At 35.5% G+C, this 20,791-nt stretch overlaps 1 protein-coding gene across 28 annotated transcripts in view; it reads left to right on the top strand.

Annotated features, from left to right (window-relative positions):
* ZBTB20 (zinc finger and BTB domain containing 20) overlaps positions 1–20,791 on the top strand; it is a 750,813-nt gene that overhangs the window by 519,905 nt on the left and 210,117 nt on the right. For 24 of the 28 annotated variants that reach the window (XM_038582898.1, XM_038582877.1, XM_038582882.1 and 21 more), the window contains one exon: positions 171–270. The exons of the other annotated variants lie outside the window; for them this stretch is intronic. The gene's annotated coding sequence lies outside the window, so the exon portion shown is untranslated. The remainder of the gene's footprint in view (positions 1–170; positions 271–20,791) is intronic. 28 annotated transcript variants of the gene reach the window in all.

Below are 20,791 nucleotides of genomic sequence, written 5' to 3'. Positions count from 1 at the left end.
TTTAGCACAAGGGGAAAATAAAAAATGCATTTACCTTTTTTGCAGCCATGATAATTATATACTCTATTTTTGATTTATGCAAAACTTTATTTTTGAGGGTTTTCTTTTTGTTTCATTTCTCCGTTTTTGCATTTTCCAAACATCTGTACCGTGGCTGGTGGCGAGAGTAGCAGTGGCTGGCACTTTTCCTCCACGCTTTGAGAGAAAGAGAATTGGCTGGAATAAAACCTTGCTTTCCATATGGTCGACTTGAAATACAGCATTGAAAAGGTATCGTCTCTTTTTTCTTTTCTGAAACCAGAGGTTCAATGCACCAGCAAATAGCAATGTTGATGCCAAACCACCTGTTGATTCATATCAGAAAAGTCCTTGGCAAGGCACCCCCCCGACACTTCGTCCGTTGAAAAACCGACTAGATGATCTTTGTGCCTTGGTAGCATCATATCAACAACATATGCTGCTGGTCATTCACTTAAAAAGCCTAGATTCTACACATAGTCGGGGGATTAATTGAAAATTTTGCTTTTGCTTTGACAAAATGAACACTTTTTAAGTATGTTTGGCTATGATGTGCTTGCTGATTCCTTGCTGGATCTATTGTCAGAAACAGTGAAAAGGTGACACTAGTGCTTTCTTTCACCTTGATTAATTCTAATTAGGAAAAGCAGAGGTCTTTGTCTTATCAATTATTTTAAAGTAAAATACTTCAAGCACATCAAAATATCAAGAATAATGTGAACACACAAGAACCCACACCCAAATTAAACAAATATTTGGCACACTTATTCCTAAACCTGTTTTTTTGTCTTTTATTATTCTAAGCTATGTACAATGATGTACACAAATTGTCTATAGCTTGATGAGCTTTTATGTAAGTATATATATCCATGTGACAGTGCACAATCCAAAATACAAAACATTTACAGTACCTAAAAAAAGTCCCTTGTGCCCTCTTGTGTGTGATACTCTCCAAAGCTTTAACAAAAGATTAAAAACGAGCAAAACTATTGTGACTTCCACCATTATGCATTAGTTTTACATAAGCCATAAGCCATAGTATAGGTTTATATAAAATATATATTATACTGTAGGTATCACTAAAATTTATTTGTTGAGTCTTTCATTGTTAGATGTTATTTCTAGTATTTCCCAATCACAACTAATACTACAGTTAACATCTTTATACATATTTTTACATAGAGGAGGAATTGCCTAACTACAAGAAACATGAATTTTCAATTTCACTAGGAATGTAAAATTTCTCTCCAAAGTGGTAGTAGTAATTTATATTCTCATTAGCCATCTGTGAAAACTTCTCCGTGTACTTCACAACATTTGAGATGGCTAGACTTTTAAATTTTTTGCCAATTTGATAGTTATTAAATAATATCTCATTTAAGAATTGCTTTACTTATAAGCCATTGGGATTTCCTTGTGTGTGTTGTCTGTTTGCATCTTTACCCATCTTTCTGTTAGGTTATTTGTTTGGGTATTGTTATTTGGACCAAGTTAGGTTTTGGTTTTGGTTTTGGTTGTGGTTGTAGTATTTTGGATTCTCGTCCTTTGAGCAATAGAAATTACAAGCTTATTTTCCTCATCTGTGTCTGTAATAGCTTATTTTTAAAACTTTCTAATTTTAATGCAGTTATTAATATTTTAACCTTTATAGTTTATGCTAGGACTCCTGACTGGCTCAGTCAGTGAAGCATGCAACTCTTTTGATCTCAGGATAGTGAGTTCAAACCCCATGATGTGTATGTCACTTAAGAAATCCTTCCATATGACAACCTTCCTTTATTTTTTTCCTAACAGTTTAAGAGTTTGGCCTTTTATGTTTCGATCTCTAAGTTTCTTAGCATTTACTTTTGTATGTTATATCTTACATGTACCCTATTTTATTCTTTTTCCATGGATAACCCAATTATCCCAGCACCATTTAATAAGTTAGCCATCCTTAGCCACTAATTTATAATGTCATCTCTTGCCTACATTAAATCTCTTTTTAGAATCTTTGTGTCAACCAGTAAACTATTTCTCTATTCTTGTGCTGACATGACAGTGCCTTAATTATCATAGTTTTATAATATTCTTGCTATCTGGTAAGGCAAATCTCTCTACATTGTTCTTTAAAATTCTCTTGGCTCCTCTTGGCCTTTTGCTATTCAATATAAATTTTAGGATTAGTTGGTCAAGTTTTGCAAAACCTTTGCTGAATTTTATTTGTAACACTAACTTTAGAGAACAACCTGCGGGAGAATTAACGTTTTTATAATATTGTGTCTTTCTACCTATTAACAGACCATATTCCTCTACTAAGTCAGATCTTCCTTCATGTTCTTTAATAATATTTTATAAGTTTTACTGTAAAGGTCTTGCGAGAACCAATTATGTCAGATTTCTTCTCATATTACTTAGATTTTTCTTCTATTATGTATAGAGTCTGTTTTCCATTTCATTGTTTATTGGTCATTATTGGTATATATTCAGCAACTTTGCTGAACTCTCTTATTAGTTCTAATAACTAAACTTAAAATTCTCTTAGATTTTTTACATTGGCATCTATATCATCAGTAAATAATGACAGCTTTTCTCTTAAATTCTAATTCTTAAGTGTCAATTTCTTTTTCCTGTCATATCATGTGACTAAGACCTCAATATAGTGTTGAATAAAAGCAATGATATTATGAATACTGTTCTGTTTCTTACTTTAATGGTAATTTGGGGAATGTGATATTTGCTTAGGATCTTGATAAATCAAAACTTATTGTGTTAAGGAAGTTTCCACCATCTATTTACAGTTTGCCACTCATTTTTAATCAGGAATACTAGTCAAATTTTATCTAATGCATTTTCTGCATCAATACTATGATAAAATTACCCCTTAACATGTTGATATTTTATATGCTATTAATACATTTCCTGACATTAAACATTTCTTATATTCCTGGAAAAAAAAAACTTTACTGGTCCTGGTGTATTTTTTTAATCCACTATTGAATTTAATTTGCTGATATTTTATGTAATATGTTTGTACAGGGAGATCAGTCTTTAATTTTCCTTTCTTAAACTGTTATTGTAGAGTTTTGGTGTCATGGTGATATTAGCCTCATAAAATAAGTTAAGCAACATTCATTTCTTTCTTTCTTTTTTTTCCTATTTCTGAAATAGTAGTCATATTAATAGGGATTACCTATTCTGAAAATTTTATTAAACTTGCCTGAAAAATCATCTGGACCTAGTATTTTCTGTCCAAAGTGGGTAGGTAAAGTAGGGTGGACTTCTGATTATCAGTTCAATTTCTACCATGGTTATTGGTTTATTCTAGTGTTCTATTTCATCTTAAGTGAATTTTTTTTAAAGATTGTATTTATTCATGAGAGACACAGAGAGAGAGGTAGAGACGTAGGCAAAGGGAGAAGCAGGTGCCACCCAGGTGCCCCCTTAAGTCAATTTTAGTAAATTTTTTTAGAAAAATATGCAATTAACAGTTAATCTACAATTTCAAACTTATTTGCATAAAATTATTCATAATGGTCTTATGATTTTTAACTTTATCTTTAATATCCCCCTCTTATTCCTAATTTAATTTATCTGAGCCTTTTTATTGCTCATGTTAGAAATTTTTCTGTTTAATTTACTTTTTTTAAACCTGTCTTTTGATTTAATCTACTTTATTGTGTCTTTGTATTCTATATCATTATTTTGTGCTTTTATCAACATTATTTTCTTCAGTCTACTTTCTTATAGTTTAGACCATCTTCTTTTAGATTCCTGAGTTCAAATATTACTCATTTAATTTCACTGCTTTTTCTTATTTTAAAAGATAAACTTTATTCTCTAAATTTTCTTCCAAGTTTTTCATTAGCTGCATATCTTGGTTTTGATATGTAGTTTGTTCAATTTTAAATATTTTGTAATGTCTGCTTGATTTATTTTTAGCCCTTGAGTTACTTAAAAGTGTAGTTTTTACTTTCTATACATAAAGTTACTCTACTGATTCAGAATTTAATTGCATTAGAATGAGAGGATATATTTTATATGGATTCAATTAAAAGTTGTTTTTAATTTTTTTTGTGACCTGGGACATGGATTTTACTGCTGACTTGAAAACTCTAGGTGGCTTATCTATTTATTCAGTGCTCATATTAAAATTTTTATATGTATGCCGAACTATATATTTTTCTAATAAAAAATAAAATCCACTTTTTAGTATTTCTGACTTTCTCCTTAATGTAAAAAACACTGCCTTGCATGTTTTATCTACTTACTGATTATCAACCTGTTATAGTTATTGAATGGAATTTGTTTTACCTATTTGTTTTAAGCATATGCAAAAGTGGTTATCATTGATTTTTATAGTTAATACCTAATTATATTTACTCATATATTTTAGCTATTGCTGTGTCCACCATTATTATTGGATGATACAGCTTCCTTTCTGGGTTCATTTTTCTTCTTGTTGAATTACATCTTTCAGTAATTCTTTTGAGAGAGCCCTGGGGAGTATACTCTTTTTATATATCTAAAAATGTTTTTATTTTATCTTTTATATTAAATAGCAGCTTATCTATTTTTGTTCAGCAGTTGAGGATATTACTCAATTAATCTTACACAATTATTTTTCGACTATCATTACTTAAGAGAAATCTGCTATCAGTCTAGTTTTCATCTCTTTGTAGGTGGTCTGCTTTTTCCCTCTGGTGACTTTTAAAAAGTTTTTCTATATTCTTGATGTCTTATAGTTTCTCTAAAATGTAGCTAGATATGGATTTATTTTGAGTTATCAGTCATGAACTCAGGGTATACTTTCTAATCTCGGGACTCTAGTGTTAGAGAAAATTCTCAGTTATTATCTTTTCCTTTATTGTTTCTTTGTTATTACATCCATTTTCTTTAGGGATTCTTATAAGATATATCCTGGTGTTTCCTAGTCAATTTACATATCTCAATTGCTCTTTCATTTTCTAAAACTATATTTTACTTTCTGTGATTTTTTTTCTGAATGCATTCCTTATTACCTACCAACTCACTAATGCTCTTCTTGAAATTGCCAAATCTTATTCTTTGCCCAATCTTAAATTATCCCATCTATTGCATTTTTAATGTCAATGAACATATTTTTCATTTTTAAGATCTCTGATTGGTTCTTTATTCACCTATCTTTATCTCACAGCTCTGTTTTTATTTAATAATTTCTTACTCTCTTATAAGTATGATTTTTTTTTTGTCTCCGAGCGTTATAAACATATTCATGTTGAGGTCATTGTCAGACAATTCTATAATATCAAATTCACTTGTAGTGAATGTTCTAATTATTAATGTTGTTTGTTTTTCTTATCATTAGATTTCTTGCTATGTTTTAGAATTTTTTTTTTTTTTTTTGCAGGTTAATGTGGATTGTAAGTCTTTTTTTTTCTTCTTTTTTTACTTGTATCTTGGTTCTTTTTTCCTCTTTTTTTCTTCGTTCATATATCCCTGACTAGTGATTTTGCAATTGCCTCTGCCGGGATTCCTGGGTACCTAGTCCCAATTCAAATGTTGTAGCTTTCAGGTTTTTCTCTTTAAGGATACTTGATCATGTGTCTCTATCTTTCCACCTCTTAGTGCCTGCAGCTCTGTATAAGCTATTGCCCCGGAAAGCAGTTGGCCAAATTTTTTGCAGCCTCTTGCTGAACTAGTGAGCTAGTCTCAGGCCCACCATTTCATATGGAGCCTTTTGGCTTCATTACTCCAAGAGCTAGACTCCCAGATACCTCTGTGTGCTTCTGGATCCAGATCTGAGCAGGCTTATGGCTTTAGCCCCCTTTGCTGCCTTTAGTTTCTTTATAAAAATGATCACTTTATTTTTAAATTTTATTCTCTTAAGAGAAATCTGCTAGTAAATATGTGTTGAGTATGAAATGAATGTACCTGTTTTGTGTATACACACATGCATACAGAGAAAGAAAATGTAGCTGAAATGTCATTAGAGTCTCCCTCTACTGCTAGATAACCCATCTATTCATTTAAACTTTGGATTTTATAAACTGTTGGGCCAACATATAATTTAATAAGGACTCTTTCATTCAATTCTTTTGTGAGGCAAACATACTTTGTGAACCAACCCTTTGCAATTAGTGTGCCTCTGTCCCACTCATAGCTAGTTCCACCTTAGCCACTTCTATCCTATCTTCCCCTTACAAATAATAAAATATATCTGGCCACTCCATTCTCACGTCAGCAACTACCATTAAGTCTTCATTTGCCAAATACTGTGTGATTCTTGAATATGAAATCGTGATGAAATATCAATAATTGTATCATATTCAATTGCTAATAGCCTGTGTTCTTCCAGAATTCTTCATGTTGTTTACTATTTAAATAGAAGCATTTTGAAGTACTTCTTATCGCTTTATTTTTTAAAGATGATTCTTAAAATCCCCAATTATAGTCAAAGAATTCTTTATAGAAGTTGCTAGGAAAATTGAATTTTCCTTTGAATACCATTAGATATTAACAAGAAACTTAATGATGATCTGTAACATGCTAAAAAAAATATGATGCTTCTATTGTAGATTAAATAAAACAATGTAGATTAACAAGAAAAAAGCAAACTAGTATAAAGTGGGTCATTGCTGATGTGCAAATTTTATGGAAATTTTAATGGCACATTTGATCAATTTATAAGAAGTGCATATTTGTGTTTATAAGAACACTCCTATATGGCATGATTTTAACAATCTTTCATATGTAATAACAGATTGAAATTAAACTGTCTTCCTAGCTGTTTCTATTCTTTAAATTGTAAAAAAGATTTTTATTATTCTCTATTTAAAAGTCACTGAACTGGGAATCAAGAGACTTGGTTTCTGGTCCCAGTTATGTCGTTTTACTAGCTCTATTCTCTTGAGTAAGTTATTGAAATCTTTGAGTCAATTTTTTTTATTTATTTATAAATATAAAGAGTTGGGCTTAATACTCTGTAAAGCCCCTTCCAATTTTTGTATATAGTATTCGGCATTGTATCTGTCTGTATCTGTATTATATAAATACCCACATATAAAAACTTCACTGTGTATAGGTTCCATACATCGTGTATAGGTTCCATACATCAACAGCCTGTGTTATTCTAGAGAATTCATAAGGAAGTATCCAAGAATGAGATTAATTATCCCCTGAATAAGGCAGTTGAATTTATCTGATAGATAAATAACTGGGAGCTACAATAGGTTCTTGATCAAGATAAAAGCAGTATGATATTTTCAAAAGTAATATTAGGCAGCAGTATATCAAATGGATCAGAATGGAAGAAATCTGGGATACACAGACCGAATAAGGCCGTGGTTCAGGATGAGATAAAGGGGTCCCAGAATGTAGTGATAACATCAGATAGAGTGGAAGCAAAAGATATGAAGTTACTGAGATAAATATTTGTTTTAAAAAATCTAAGAAGATTATGAAAAGAAAAATCATAAAAGAAGAAATACAAATACCTAATGAACATATGAAAAAGTATTATAACTTGCTAGCACTTCAAGACATTGTTTATAAAATAATAATTCTCAAAGCTAGTAAATGTGCAGTTTAACTGGCACACATACAGTGATGGAGGAACTATGTATTGACATAAAATTCTACAAAGTAAAATGGCTTTATATTATCAAGAACCTTTCTTTAAAAATATATCTTTTGGGGGCACCTGGGTGGCTCAGTGGTTGAGCGTCTGCTTTTGGCTCAGGTTGTGATCCTGGGGTCCTGGGATTGAGTCCTGCATTGGGCTCCCCATGAGGAGCCTGCTTCTCCCTCTGCTTATGTCTCTGCCTCTCTCTCTGTCTCTCACAAATAAACAAATTATATGCATATATACACACACACCTATATATGTATGTATATCACTTATATATATCTTTTGACTTAGTTTTACTTCTAGGAATCTGTTGGGAATAGAAACTCTACACCAAGATATATGTATAAAGACGTTCATCACAAAAGTGGAAGAAGAAAAAAACAATCCTAAATATTTAATTGAAATTATTATCCAAATTATGGGACATTCATAGATATCATTGCATATATAGTTATTGAAGATATTTTTAAAAATTCTTTACTAGAACTTTTTTAATGAAGCAATGTAACAGAAATACCTGATCCAGAAGAAACTTGTACACCTAACATGATCCTAAATTTTAAAAAGTACATGTAGTATATGGTTATAATAGAAGGAAATACATTAAAATGTGAACATCTATATGGTAGAATTTTTTTTAAAGATTTTATTTATTTATTCATGAGATACACAGAGAGAGAGCAAAGACACAGGCAGAGGGAGAAGCAGGCTCCATGCAGGGAGCCTGACGGGGGACTCGATCCCGGGTCTCCAGGATCACGCCCTGGGCTGAAGGCAGACGCTCAACCTCTGAGCCACCTAGGCATCCCTCTATATGGTAGCATTAAGTGATATTTTATTTCTTCTTTTCTTCAACTTTCTAAATGTTCAACAAATACTATACTAATTAGAAAAATTTAAAATTTAAGCAAACAGCAAATAATTTAAATAAAATTCACTCCAAATTTAATGATAATTCAAGAGATGAATACATGTTTACTATTTATCACCCCTTACTGGAGTTAAAATGTTTTGCTTTTCCAATTTATTAAGCTTTTGAAATATCTGTGATACAGATTTTTGGAATCATATCATATTGAATATAATATGGCTTGTATTTTCTGAATCTGATCACGTTGTTTCTATTGGCCAGTACTTCTCAGAGTCAGTTTTTTTGTTTTTTGGGTTTTTTTGATTCTTGTGCATTTGTCTCAGTTATCAGCTTGTGCTCTGACATTCTAGAACCTCATTTTCTTTAGTCCATCAGTCAGTTCTGACATTAATACACTCAAAGCACATGTACATGTATATGAGATTATCGTAAGGGAAGAAATCTAGATCACTCTTTATATTTTCAATTGTTTTTAACTTCCAAATTTCTCATCCTGTAAAAATTTCATAATCTAATCATAATAGCATTTTGAGTAATTGAAACACGAAAATGAAGTAATGGGCACAGCCAATATGTCAGTATAAAGTCACTTTTATTGGTAGAATAAACTACTACTGATAAAATTTATCAGGCACCCATCTCAGGAATAGAATTTTGGCTACTCTATGTAAAGAATGAATAAACATAACAACCTACTTGGCCCTATACACAGGACTTAGCCAAAAAAGATACCCAGTTAGATGCCAGAAAGAATGAACCAGACAAAGTTTTATTGGCTCAAAATATACAAGTAACTTAGTCCACTCCTTTTCTAATGAAACTGTATAAGTAAAAATGTAATCTTTAAAATCTAAATTCCTTACACTAGCCAATGGCAAAGTACAGGAATAACTAAATGTTCCCAGACCTCACCCTCTTTCTTTCTGCCAAGAGAGTGAACCACTCTCTCTCCAGCTCAGGCCTCCACTAACTACAGGTTAACCCAGAACTACTTATACACAGCTCATCTTTTTTTCAGAACTGTAATTCCAGTGAAGGTAGAAGCTAGGTACTATTTATCTTTGTCACCTCAGATTCTGGCAAAGCACATGATTGTTGAATGAACTAATGAAAGATACCAGCTACTCTTTAGATGATTTTAGTATCTACAAAGATAAATGAAGGAAAAGTTAACTTGGTTTCAAATGTTTGCATCCTATGTATTCTTCTGTAACCAGTCTCACTAGCATTTAGGCAAGCTCCTTCACAATGCTACTATCACCAAATTATGAACATCCTTGAGAGTAAACATCTTTCAAGAGCATATTTGTCATGGAGCCTGGTTAAGCGATCAGTAAAGGGACTAACTTGATTTCGGCTCAGGTCATGATCTCAGAGTCCTGGAATCCAGCCCCATGTCAGGCCCCAAGCTCAGCGGGGAGTCTCCTTAAGGATTTCTCTCCCTCTCATTCTGCCCCTATTCCCTTTCTCTCTCTCTCTCTCTCTCTCTCTCTCTCTCTCTCTTTCTAATAAAATAAGCAAATCTTGCCTGGCTAAGCCCTTGGACTATTATTACTAGAATTAATTCCTCACAGGACAGCTGGTTGTACTTGCACATGTTTCTTGACACCTGGGACAGAGGGTAGGTATACCAGCATGGCTCACATTGGATATAGAATCAGAGAGCTGAAGTACATATGCCAGTGCTTTTCAGGCTTTAGTAGCATAAGAATTACTTGGGAAGCTCATTTAAAAGGTAGATCTTTGAGTTTCACCTCAAGACATACTAATTTAGTTGATTTGCTCTGTGATGTGACCCTAATATATGGTTTTTTACGTTCTCCTCAGGTGATTCTGGTGTAGCTGGTCCCAAACCAAACTCTATGTAACCCTGGCACCATGACTCTATCCCATCCTCAATTGCATATCACCTCCAGCCCCATAGCATCATTCCCCAGGACTTACCCTGCTGAATACTTCTGTGGTTTTGCTGCCCCCACTCCTTCATCCTACCCCATTAAAAGCAGAGAGGAGAATAGGGAAGACAACGTCAATAAGGAAAACTTGAGTAGCTGCAGTAAATTGTTATTTTGTATTAGTTGGACTAATGGTCCTTTGCATTAGTCCAAAAGTGAGCTGACTTGACAGGTAAGCTTGAACTTTAGAGCAATAGTTTTCCTCCAATAATTGTAGAATGATTGGCTATGAAGTTTACCTCCTGGGTTTTTTTTTTTTGTTTTTTGTTTTTTTTTTTTTGGAACTGCTATCTATAGAACTTAGATGAATAAGCACAATTGAAGTGCAAAGTGTTAAATGCATGCTTCGATTTAGTCAATGCATTTGCACATTGAAGTAATTAAGATGTATTTAAAAGCATTCTGCCTGCAATACTTTGTTCTCCATTTCCTACAAATCAAATTAGTGAGGGTAGATTTGATTTTGACATCATTTTGAAAATATTTTCTTTTTCTTTTTTAAATTTTCTCAGTATTACATTTTTACAAAGTTCAAAACACAACCAACTGTGACTAAATTCATAAAAACAAAACAAAAAGTCCAAAGTGCAAGAAAATGAAAAACAGCACAGAGTAATATGCAGTAGAACAACATAAATCGTACCTCACAAATATAGTTGTAATAATACACCTTATCCATGTCTGATCAATTAATAACAAATACATATTCAAAGAGCAAATAGCTCATTCTCCTCCTTTGATAGAGAGCCCCAAATTTAATTATTCATCTCAGTCCAAATAAATATGAAAAGGTAGCCAGACCTTCTTACAAAAATCTTAACCATCTTCTATTTTCATTGTAGTATATATAATGCAATGAATGAATATGAAGAAAGAATATAAAGGTGTTTTCCTTGTTTGCTAACAAAGCAACAAAGCATTCAAGCAAGATTATTTATTTTTTAAATAAAGTTAGACTTGGTAGAACCAAGAAATGTTTATGGCAGTATTTTCACCAAGACAGACTGGAGTTTAAATCCCAACTCTGCATACTGTCTGTATGGTCTTTGACAAGTTATTTCACCTCCCATGAGCCTCAGTTTTTACATCTGTAAAGTGAGAGTAATAATGTCTACATTACATAATTGCTTTCTTAACATTAAATGATGTATTGGAAGTGCCTGGAATTTAATATGTACCCAACAAATGGCAGTTATTATTGTTAATTCAGGAAAGAAAATTTGAAGGGATAAGAACCCTACATCCGCTGAGGAAAAAAAGACTAAACAAAAATATTCTGTGGTCTCACTTTCTCAGAGGTTATTTACAGGATTCTCAGATTTTATCCCAGAATTTTACCTACAGAAGAGATAGTTTTACCTTTATAATTTTCTTGCCACCCAAATTGTTGTCCTTAATGTAAATCAGTGACCTCAAAACACATGTTGAGAAATACCATTTATACTATTGAAGTGCATCTTTGAATGACTATAATTTTCTAATGCAAATTATTATCATATTCTTGTGTTGAAGATAAACAGTACTTTGGACTGGGTACAGATTAGATAAATCTAAGTCCTCTTATTTTTTTCTATACTAATTTTGTAGATTTAGAAGTATATGTGTTTATGCATGGAAGTGAAGGGGAGAGAGAGAGAGATAATAGACAAGAACAGTAGATTCATTTGTGTTTCTTAGGAAGTAGAGACTACTTTGTTCAATCCTGTTGTCAGCTCTGTGTTTCACATATAGAAAGTGCTCGATAAATGATTTTTGAATTAATACATGGGGAGAAAGAAAATGCTAAGAAAATATCTGTATAGCAGAAAGGAGCCAGCTCAAAAGTAGTGTGTGCAGATAGTAAGCAGAGAGCTTAAAACTTACTTATGGTTGTCAACACTCCTTTAGTTAGGAAGGCTCCATGTGGAATTACTGGTAGCCATTTTTATTCAGAACTTCTAATTTTAGCTGGAGAAAGCAGCGAAATCAGAAGAGCCAACTGATCCTTAGTCAGAGAGCCATGACATGACCTTCATGTTAGAGCTGCAAGGAACCATAGAGATGTGCTAGTACAGGGTCCTCACTTTCCAGCTGAAGGAAACGAATGATTTCCCCAAGCACTTGGTAACAAAGTTTACTGATACTCAAACTTGTGTTTCCTAATTCTGGTCCAATTCATTTTATATTGTACCGTGTTGCCTCTGTCTTGGCACACTCTCCCCTGAGGGTTTCCATATATCTACAGTGGTTTCTCATCTTTTGACCAAGACAGTGCAATGGAACATCTACCAATGCCTCTGATTAGAATCTTCTCACCTTGTCTGGCATTTTCCTTAGAGCCTAAGAGGCCTCAATAAAGAGATTCTTCCTTTGACTCTTAAATTCACTTTTTTAGAATCAAGAAATAACCTATATTAAATGATTATTAACCATAAAAAGCTCATCCAAACTACTTTAGCTCCTTTCAAATGATTATCAGTTGGAGCTAAAAGGAATGAAGAATAAAGAACCATTATAATTTGATTGGAGGAAGAAAAGGAAGAACTCTGTCTTGAGGTGTTAGCTAGGGCAAGGCAAGGTCAAATGGGCTGTGATGGGCAGAGGGCAGGGGGATCCAGATTACTCAGGAGGTCACTGAAAGATGTGAGTATCAGAGAAGAGGGGAGGGAAGAAGAGGTGAAGGGATAGAAAGAAGAGGTAAAAGGAGGAGAGTGCTGCAGGTAGACTTCATCATTTGGTTTTTGGCTCATTATTTACTGTATTTGTAACCCTTGGGCTCAATGGATAAGGAAACCTCGGATTCAGGTCATTCGTGTCCTTGTGATAATTTATATTGCTACTGTCAAGCAATAGCTAGGATTCCTTGAATCAAGTGTTAACGACATCCATGAAAGAAGAAATAAAGCATTTAATAGGTAAATATCTTCCCTTTCCAGCCTAAAGAAAGGAGGAAGTGTTGATGGGCTGTTGATGGTGAGCTAAACTGGCATACCAGGAATTTTTATAAATGGTTTTCCCATGCTCCATTGAATCTGTGGCTGAGACTTTAGTTGTATACCAGCTGTGCGTGCAAAATCTCATAATTATTCTTACTGTATTAAGCATTTTATAGCAATTTTAGCTCTAAAATGCTATGCAATAGTTTTTATGCAAGTGTACCAGACATGTAAGCTGTTCCAATGAAAACATTTCCTTTCATTTAGACACGTGGTTTTAGGTTTCCAAACTTAGCTCTTTGCATTGATGGAAGAATCTTTAGGCCAGACATCAGGGTTTTTGGTGGGTAGTTGGATTTTCTTGCACATACTTTATTTCTTCAAGCAGCCTCATCAGAAAAGGGGCATTTCAGTGAGTATACAATTATGATTTTAGTGAATACTGCTGCTGAGTACTAGTTCCTCCACAGCCTGTCCTGTTGAGAAAGGCACTGGAGAGGAAGCTAGGGTTATCTCGGCATCCCTCTGGGGTGTAATGACAAGCAGGCAGAAGGACTTGGACTTAACCTCTCTGCAGAAGGCTGACACCTTTAACACCGCCGCACATGCTGCTGCGCCCTGCAGTGGCAAGTCTTGGGCCTGAGCCCAAAGCTGGTGTGGAGTTTGAACCCTTGGCATTCTGGCCCAGGGCCAAGTGCTATCAATGGAACCCCACTGACACCTTTAGTTATTCTTCCTAGATTAGGATAGTAATTTACTTGTCTCTTTGATTTCAAGTGTCTGGTTTTGTTTCCAGATGCCTCCCAGCTCATCTGTATTCCAGGGGTTTCAAAAGACTTTAACCTCATTGGTTCTTTCCTTTGTCAGTTCCATTTGGTGAACACAGGAGGGATACAGAGACTATAGAGAGGCGAGGGAGGGGGCTGTGTGCGCGTGATGTAGGGGGCATGTGGGGAGGGCTTGGTGAGACTGCAGGAATAAATGAAAGGCATATTCAGTTTCAGAACATCAGCTATTGTACCAGAGCAAGTCAGGGTGGAGTATAAGAGGTGATGTGTAGGACAATGTAGTGAAAAGTGTCATTAGATGGATTCATGTGTAAAAGCCCTCCAAACAGCAGTAATCTCAAACTCCCGCAAACGACTGCAATATATGAAAGAGATAGAGAGACCATAGAAATTTTATCCCAATGCCAATAAGGTAACAGCACTTGGATTTTAACATGCTATCGTAGGAAAAGGCATTTATGCAGGGGTGTCATTTCATGTTTACAAGGGCCTGTCTAGCACTGTTTATTGATTTTACTGCAATTCTTTCCCCAGGACCCTGTAGATAGATAATTGCTAGAAATGTCCATCATTAGCAGAGCAACGAGTACAACCATCACACCAGGAAAAAGATACACATAGGACCCTGCAAGCAGGCATCAAATGGGGGTAAGAGTCACACAATAACACGTGCAGCTATAACTCCAGGCAAACACACACACACAACACCCTGTGTAGCCGTTGCACTGAGAAAATACACACAGCCCCCTGTGCAGCCATCACACATCAGGAAAATACACACATGACACCCCTATGCAACCATCACACCAGGCAAAAGCACAGACATAAAATGCTAAGTCAATAGGAATGAACAGCTCATAAAAGCCTACTGGAATAGATCACATCACAGCCAGGTACATCTGTTCTCAGCACTAACCATTATCGTTAGCTTAAAATGCTTAAAATCACTGCGCATCCTCAGGTCTAGGGACAGATTATTCCAAGAAGATTCTGCTAAATAGATTTGGCAATGCAGTGAAGGGGACCTCTACTACATTAAAGTGATGCATTTTGCATCTCAAAGGCTGTCAACTGTATTTAGAGGAACTATGTGATTGAAGAACAATGCTCTAGGATGGAATAGCAATTTTTTCCAGCCCTTCTAAATCTGAGGGTGATTTTTACCCCAACTTGAGTTAAGTGTACAATTGAATGGGCAGTTATCGGTTTGGGAAGTGACTAATAAAAGCAGAATTGGAAACAGCTTTCATCTGTGCTGCAAAGTAAGCTACTCCAACCTGTTTTAAACTGGAACTCTCAGGTGGGATATGATATCCAGAGGTCTTGGTGAGGTCAGACTTCAAGCAATCAACTTGAGATAAATAAGTAGGAGCTACAGTCCTTGCTTCAGAGGGTTGCCTGCCCAACTGGGGGGAATAAAGGAACCACCCACCTCTTCTTTTGCCAGAGCCTTCTCTTTATCCATTTGCCTTGGTCTGTGATGTTATCCTAACTGTGTGACACAGGGGTTACAGCACTGCAAGGGAAGCTCTGTGTGTCCTTCTGAAGAGTGGCCCAAAAAAATAGTTAGAAAGAGTTTCAAGCGCGCAGTTCCATGTTTCAATTACAGTGGCGTTATATGTTTCTACTGAGTGAGACAAGTTTCAAGCTAGCTTGTTAAGAATGATTTACACCATAATTCCAGGAAAAAACAAATGTGAGTGACTGAGATTTGAAAGGGAAGAGTAGGGGGGAAGTGCCAGACTAAACGAATCCTAAGTAAATAGGGTGGGGTGGAGTGGTGGGGTGTTTTTTGTTTTTTTGGGTTTTTGGTGGGGTTGGGTTTGTTTTTTGTTTTTTGTTTTTTTTTTTTTGGTATTTTTCTGTTTGCTACTTTGCTTTTTTAGAAAAAAAAAAGAAAGAAAATGTATGTATTGTTGGTAATTACTTCCTCACCTGGGTGGAATGAAGCAAAAGAAAACAGAATTGCTCCATTTGCTCCTTAACCAAAATTTTAAGAGAGGACAGGTGTTTCTCTTAATTCATATGACATCTTACTGGGAATGAGCAGTACTAGAAATGAGAACTAAGAATCCCACTTTTTTTTTTTTTTTCAAATGTAGTGGAAAGGTTTTGCTAAGGAGAGATAAGCATTTTCCATAAAACAATGCAGTAGTGACATGAGGTAATTACATGGTGACTGGGACACACCGCATGGCATACTGGAGAAATTGCATGATACCTACGTGATAACTATAGTAACTCTAGTTATCGCTACCGTATTATCTCCTGATAACTATATAATTAGTTTGTGTCACAAAAGCACCCTAAACGTATGCCTGTTCCAGCTACTCTGGTAGGAAAAAAAAATAAACTTTTTTTGCAAGGGGGAAAAAAAGCTAATGAAGAAAGTTGCCAAGAACAGATATTTTGTAATCTGTGCTAAATCTCTGCTGGAAAACATGAACAGTAACGAAGCTGAGAAGACAGTAAAAGAAATTCGGGGCAAGGTGCCAGACGCCCAGACGGAAGGAGAATGTGGACCAAAAGATTGCGACAATCGGGTAATTATGGTTTATGAATTTCAGCTTTAATCTGTAGTTCAGTGAGTCCTGATTAAATATCTGTTAAACACAATTAAAGTTTGTTTTTGTATTTCACCGTCTTGATCAGAATAATTAGAGACTGCGTGTTTCATGTCAAAAGTAGCAAGAGGAATTTTAGTGAATGAACATCGTTTTTAAAAGCCATTTGTAGCACCAGCTGTTGGCATTATTTTATATTTTAGTGTTATCAGCATAAAGATGGTCCTCTGGATGCTGAATAGTTTCCAGCAGGACAAGGATGTTAGGCTGTCACGATGGGCCTGTGCTGCCGAGGCATCAGTGTTGGAGGGCTCATGTTCACAGGAGGTAGTGGACAGGGGAGATGTAGGTCAGGGAAGCAGATATTTGAGGTGAGGGAGGAAGAAAGACATTTGAGTTACATTTATCCAAACAAGGAGCTGGAAGAGGGGATTTCTCATGGTGTAGTCGTTTGTGTTAACACCTGAAAATGCTGGTTAGCCTAGAGACAGGTTGTCTATATGTAGTGCCCGAGGGAAGGGCACGAGAAAGGTGTGATGAGCTATGCTGGAACTCTGTCCTCATTGGCTCTTGGCTAAAAACCTGGATCTTTTATTCCTGGAGTTGGTAGAAGGTAGTGCTGAGAGAATTTACCATCCTAATCATTCTTTGGCTAGGGATAGCAGTATGAATTCTGCAAAAAGGACAAGTTGGAATCTAAGAAGGATTAACTAAAACTGGGTAAAGGAGCAAAATAAGACTCTGCAAACCAAAACTAAGACTATGATTTCCACATGCATGTGCCAAAAGGGAAGCTGGGGAGTTGTAAATTACTATCTCTTAAAACTTATGCGAGGGTATATGTGAACACTTCTATGCAGCTTACCATGATATGAGCTTTAAAGAAATAAAATAGTATCTTGCTTGCTATGTGAAATGTTGATCCTTGTGATTGACAGAATGATAACCACCTCCCCCCCCCCAATACTAATCCTCAGAACCTGTAAATGGATACATTGCCTTTCATGGCAAAAAGGACTTTGCAGGTGTTAGCTATGGATCTTCAGATGGTAAGATGACTGCAGATTATCTGGGCTCCTAATATAGTCCCAACAGCCCTTATAAGAAGAAGGAAGCTGTAGGGTCAGAGTCAGAGAAGATGTGACGATGAATCAGAAACTGAGATGGAAGATGTGGCACTGCTGCCTCTGAGGAGGAGGAAGGGCCATGAGCCAAGGCATGCAGGCTGTGTCTAGAAGCTGGAGAAGACAGGAAATGGGGACTCTCCTCTGGAGTCTCCAAAAAGAGTGCAGTCTAGCACCTTGATTTAAGGACTTCTGACTTCCAGAACTGTAATCATTCCTGTTTTGTAAGCCATAAGCAGCAATAGGAAACCAATATAAAACCCATGAATCTGCTCCATGGATTTGGTCTCCATGTAAAAGTTGTCCAGTTAAAAGTGAATCCAGGGATGCAAAAAAACAACCAGCCTCTATGAATCTCATCTTCTAAAGCCCATTCTCCAGACTGTCTCTGTGGTGTCACTTGGAGGTAGCTGCCTAGGTATTATCAATTAAATTATTGGGCAAATTCAACCCTATCCCCTAACACCACTTACCAATAATACATTCCTCATGAGTAGAAATATTTACAGGAAGGGAAGACTATAAAGTGAAAATAACTTCTCCAACAGCAATAGCAGTTGACATTTGAACACTTAGCCACAGGTTGAACTATTTCACTTTGTCAATTTCCACCTGCAGAAACAGCAATTTCATATGGTTCAACATACCCTGTGTTACCTCATTTAAACCTCTAGGACTAAGATTAAAAATCTCTCCCAAGATTGTAAAATTAATAAATGTCAGATTTATGTAGAGGTTAGGCTAATAAAATGCTTACGTCCAACATATTCAGGTAAAAATGAGATTAAATCCCAACTGGCCAAAGGTGTTTCGCAGAGTTGAGGATGCAAACATGTATCTCCTGTGCTATTCCAAAAAATAATAGCTTGAGTCATGAGAAAGTTGTAGGGTAAAGTGAACATAACCCAAATAGACGAAGACAATGATTGAAATTTGCCACCTAACATCTTTGTATTCTAAAGAGCATATACTACCACAGAGGAAGATGGCATAGCAAGTGTTTTTGAATGGTATTGCTTAAAAGGCTTTCTAGCTTCTTTTAGTTTAAGGCTTCCACTAATAATCTCATGAAAACTGTGAACCCTCTGCCCACAAAAGGACAGCATCTTGTCAAAGGATTCACAGGCCCCCTCAAGCCTATTGACGGACCTCAGATTAATTATGCTTGGTTTACAATTGTGTTCCAAGAAAAACACTGTGGGACTGTCTGGTCTGACATGATGTAAGACATAATTATGTGATACTTAATTTGCCACATGATTTTGGACCAGTCATCAATGTACACTAAGGTCCAGGCTTTTAATTTAGTAAAATTAGTACTTTTGATGCTAAACTGATAGGCAAGTACATTTTTGTTTTTGAAACATTGGAGGTGTATTGAAAGACCGGCTAAAAAACACTGGTATTGCTCTTGCTTGCTGTCCATTCTTTTATCATTTAGTCATTTATTCATTCATTCAGCAAATATTTGTTGAGCCCTTACTGCTATACGCACTAGGAATATAATAGTGAACAGGACTTACAAGGTCTTCTTTCCTCATGGAACATTCTAGTTAGAGGAAGTAGTTAATAAATAGGTAAGCATAAGATGCCCGAAATTGAAGATAGCAAGCAAGTAGTCTCATGGCCACGTAATATATTGTCTCATAGAAGATTTCAGATTATGTTGAGCAGCCAAGAGAGCAGAAACATTTATAAAGTATAGCATCTTTTATGTTTTTGGTTGACTAAAGGATTGTTTTGGGCTAAAAATGTTCTTCCTGAGAGGAAGAGGAAAAGGAAAAAGAAATCTGAGCACAGTCTAATATTGGCAAATGAAGCAGTTATGTGGTAGGGAGAGGATTGTTAAGGTAACTGAGAAAGTCACCAGCAATGAGGAACCTCAATAAATAAGGGTGTTTTTGAGAGTTTGGGCCCATTTCACTAAGGTTCATTACAAGTCTGCTTTGCCTTCGCCTAAGGCGAGCTTAAGATCACAAGTTTCATGAACTCTTTTCGCCCCTTTTAAATGTGGGCTTAGGATTAGAAATGACAAATACCCACCATTTGCTTCAATGTGGATGGAACTGGAGGGTATTATGCTGAGTGAAGTAAGTCAATCGGAGAAGGACAAACATTATATGTTCTCATTCATTTGGGGAATATAAATAATAGTGAAAGGGAATATAAGGGAAGGGAGAAGAAATGTGTGGGAAATATCAGAAAGGGAGACAGAACATAAAGACTCCTAACTCTGGGAAACGAACTAGGGGTGGTGGAAGGGGAGGAGGGCGGGGGGTGGGGGTGAATGGGTGATAGGCACTGAGGGGGGCACTTGACGGGATGAGCACTGGGTGTTATTCTGTATGTTGGTAAATTGAACACCAATAAAAAATAAATTTATTATAAAATAAATAAAAATAAATAAAAAATAAATAAATAAATGTGGGCTTAGGGGCACCTGGGTGACTGAGTCATTTAAGCATTAACATTAACATTTAAGCATTAATGACTTAACATTAAGTTAAGTCATTTAACTCTTGATTTCAGCTCAGGTCCTAAAATCGAGCCCCATGTCTAGCTCCACCCTCATCACAGAATTTGCTTGAGATTCTCTCTCCCTCTCCTTCTCCTCCCCCTGCTTGTGCTCTCTAAATAAATAAAATAAAATCTTTTTAGAAACAAAATAAATGTGGATTTAAATGTCCTTCTTCTTACCACCATCTCCCCCTCAAAGTAGTCCATAGAGAAGGTCACTACAGGGATTAGGAGCAAATGTAATGTAACTTGAAAAAACATTAGGAAAGGAAGAAATCCTGTTGTTTATAGGTGCTTCCCAGTAGAATTAAGAGATTAAGTCCAGGAGTAGAAATTTGTGCAATGTATTGGGGCTTCGGTGAGTCACCAATATTACTTGAAAGAAGTTTAGTTCAATTATACTTTGCCAACCAGCTGAAATCCTTTAATAAATGGTGAACTATAATAAATA

Source organism: Canis lupus, chromosome 33 (genome assembly GCF_011100685.1).
Source record: "Canis lupus familiaris isolate Mischka breed German Shepherd chromosome 33, alternate assembly UU_Cfam_GSD_1.0, whole genome shotgun sequence".
NCBI classification, from domain to species: Eukaryota; Metazoa; Chordata; class Mammalia; order Carnivora; family Canidae; genus Canis; species Canis lupus.
This window is presented reverse-complemented; position numbering and strand designations above follow the sequence as displayed.